The following is a 3056-nucleotide window of genomic DNA, read 5'->3' as shown; positions in this document are numbered from 1 at the left end:
CTTTGGAAAACAAAAGTTGGAGGCATTAAAACTGGGCTGTTCCAAGTGTTCTTTACGTTTTATAAATTTTATAAGGTGAAACTCAATATTTAGATGATTGGTAGAAATGTCTCTTGGGGGCTTTATGGTTTTCTAACATGGAGTGGGGGGACATGTTACCTCGGCAGGAGCATGTGGGCTGAGAGGAGGGAACCACATCAGGGAGGCCGGTGACTGGAGAGGGAAGTCCCCCTCCTGTGGAGGGCCTGGCCCTCATGGATTCCCCACTTCCAGGCAACTTTGTGACCTCAGAGAAGCTAATCTGATGTGCATGCTACTGACGTTGCCCATGCCGCTCCTGCTGGCTGATGGAACCATCTGTCTGGAGTCTGTGGATGGCAGACCTCCTGATTGTGTGGAGCGTGAGTTTTTCGAAAGAGATCTCTCACTTTCATCCAGGCTGGAGTGCAGTGGCACACACCACCACACCAGGATAATTCTTTTATTTTTTGTAGAGACACGGTCTCACTATGTTGCCCAGGCTGGTCTTGAACTCCTGGGCTCAGGAGGTCCTCCTGCCTTGACCTCCCAAAGTGCTGGGATTACAGGCGTGAGCCACTGTGCCCGGCCTTGGAACATGATTTGTTAAGGTACCTCTGAGGTGAATTAGAAAACCAGTTCAGGAAGTTGGAAAGGAGAAATTCCTAGAATCCTGTGCAACTGCTGGGTTCACTTAGTATTCCCAGTGCCAAGAGGGACCCGAAGTAAAGAGGAGCAGATGACATGGGAGTCTTGCCAAATAGAGAGACAGGGCCAGGGTGCAGGGGAGGTAAGTCTCTGTGCCCAGGTGCGGGGGAGGGAGGAAGCTTCTGGAAGTCCTCTGGGATTGTGGTGCCCATTTCTTTTGCTAAAGCCAGTGTTAACAAGGGTTTCAGTCCCAACCATGCCCCATACCCTGGCTCCCCGATCCTGCCCCAGCCCAAGCTTCCCTGCAGTGGGTTTCACCCCGTTTCTTCTCCTGCACTTGCCTCTCCCCTGCTACCCCGTCAATGATATCATCAAAGAAATTGGACCCGGATTGGTCACTGCAGTACATGACTGCATGCAGTACATGGCGAATTCCACTTCACTAGCCCGATAGGGTCATCTCTTGTAGTTGCCTCAGCTGCAAAGTAGGGTTAATAATGCCAGCCTGGCAGACTATGTGATAATACTTAGTAAGAGGACTCAGGTTAAGAACATTCCTAAGGTGCTCTCCAAAGAATCCCAGGGACTGTGAATGAAATGTTAAAATAACCTTTCTCCCTTCCCTGTCCCTGCATCTCATTTATCCTTGAGAGAAGGTCAATGAGGTGTTTCCCCGAGGCCAACTTCCAGGTAACACAAACTTCAAGGGGGTACCTCTAAGCACTTAAATAAATCACGTTATTCTTCTAGCATTTTATGTGACTGTAATTCTAGAACTGTACACATTTCCTGCCTTTAGAAGCAGTGTACAGGGAATTGGAGTGAAGGGTTTTCTTCAGGACTCAGGAGGGCAGGTGACAGGACTCTCCCTGGTGTTGTGGTATGCAAATGAGCCCCCGCCCATCAGTCCTGGGCCCTTCACCATGCAGACCAAGACTGGGCATCATTTTGTGTGAATTCTCTCCCTCTTTTTTTTTTTTTTTTTTCAGTTTACTTGAAGGCAATTTATTAACAGAAAACATTTTGAGGAGTCCTGTTCACAGATGGTGACCATGGCAACCCCCTTCCTGCAGGTGCTTTTGGAGGGGATGGCAGTGACATACTCAATCCACCTGATCTTCATACCTGAGCAGGCCCCAGGTCCAGGGATCTCAGTCCTATTTCCATCTGTGGCCTGGAGTTTGATGTAGGCCAGTGGTGTCTGGCTCCTTGCACCTCTAGGCCACATCCTGGGTGGCCAGCGTGGCAGCACGTTGAGAGGATTCATCTGGCCACCCTTTACCTTCATCCCACCAGTCACACAGCACATTTTTTTTTTTTTTTTTTTTTTGCCAGAAAGATCAGTGACATGGACAAATGTGTCATTGAAGGATGCAAAGATATGGTAGATGCCAAATACATTCTCTCCTTCAGCCACCTGAAGTCCGGGGCTGATGATGTGTTCTTCCTTCTTTTCCTTCCCCTTTCAAGGTGTCATTTCTGTGCATTATCTCCAGACTCTGCACCAAAAAGCCCTGTGAGTTCTTAGATCTGCCTTTGAAGTCCCTTTTCTTTCTGTGTCCTGTTGCCGGCTGCCACCTCTGGCTCTCCCTGCCTCCTCTTGGCTCCCTACCCTACCTTAGCTCTCAGCTGCTCTTCGAGGAAAACCCAACACCAAGGGTAGTCAGAATGGCCTTTAATAGGGGTTGATGAGTTTGCAGCAGCTCAGAGGCTCTCGGTGTCTGAGTCCTGCATTCTTAGCCCTGAGCAAACACAAGCTGTTGCTGTGGGTCTAAATGCCAGATCCAGAGGCCCTGGTTGCATTTGTGTAATACACCTCCCACTTTGTGGCTGGGTGTGTCCTCGGATTTATTTTAGAATAGTCATTTTCTATTTCCGTGGGGAATTGTGCTACTAGCATGGCCACTTCATTGGAAGATCCAATAAAGAAAGCAGTGGGTGGTCTCTTGAACTTGTGTTATAATACAATCGTATTACAACAGGAGGCAGCATGGTTTAGCGGCTCAAAGCTTAAGCTGCTGCTTGGTCGTGCCATTACTAGCTCTATGCAGTTTTTGTCCTCATTAAATTACTATATGCAAAGAGATGAGCAGAGCAGAGGCCTGCATCTCTGCTGAATCCTGTCAAGTCCTCATATGTGGGCCTGGCACAGATTATGGGACTGAGAGGATGCCCACCCCTCCCAGGAGAAGTGGGGAGGTGCATTGCCCCTGGAAAGCAGGGTGAGAGGGGCAGGGAAGGGGTGGAAAGCTGTCAGGACAGGGGGGCCTAGCTTCATGGTGGCTTTGTCACATCCCATATTTAGCCCAAGATGGGGCTATTTTGGAGCCGATTCAGTTCCTGGGGATATTTTTTTCTTTTTATAAGATTCAGAACTACTCTGAGCTAAA

The 3056-nt window shown here is 48.9% G+C and overlaps 1 pseudogene; it reads right to left on the bottom strand.

Moving 5' to 3' along the window:
- LOC129397111 (small ribosomal subunit protein uS11-like) overlaps positions 1-2287 on the bottom strand; it is a 43118-nt pseudogene extending 40831 nt beyond the window's left edge.
- Positions 2288-3056: the final 769 nt, after the last annotated feature.

The sequence above is a fragment of the Pan paniscus genome, chromosome 12, assembly GCF_029289425.2.
Source record: "Pan paniscus chromosome 12, NHGRI_mPanPan1-v2.0_pri, whole genome shotgun sequence".
NCBI classification, from domain to species: domain Eukaryota; kingdom Metazoa; phylum Chordata; class Mammalia; order Primates; family Hominidae; genus Pan; species Pan paniscus.
This window is presented reverse-complemented; position numbering and strand designations above follow the sequence as displayed.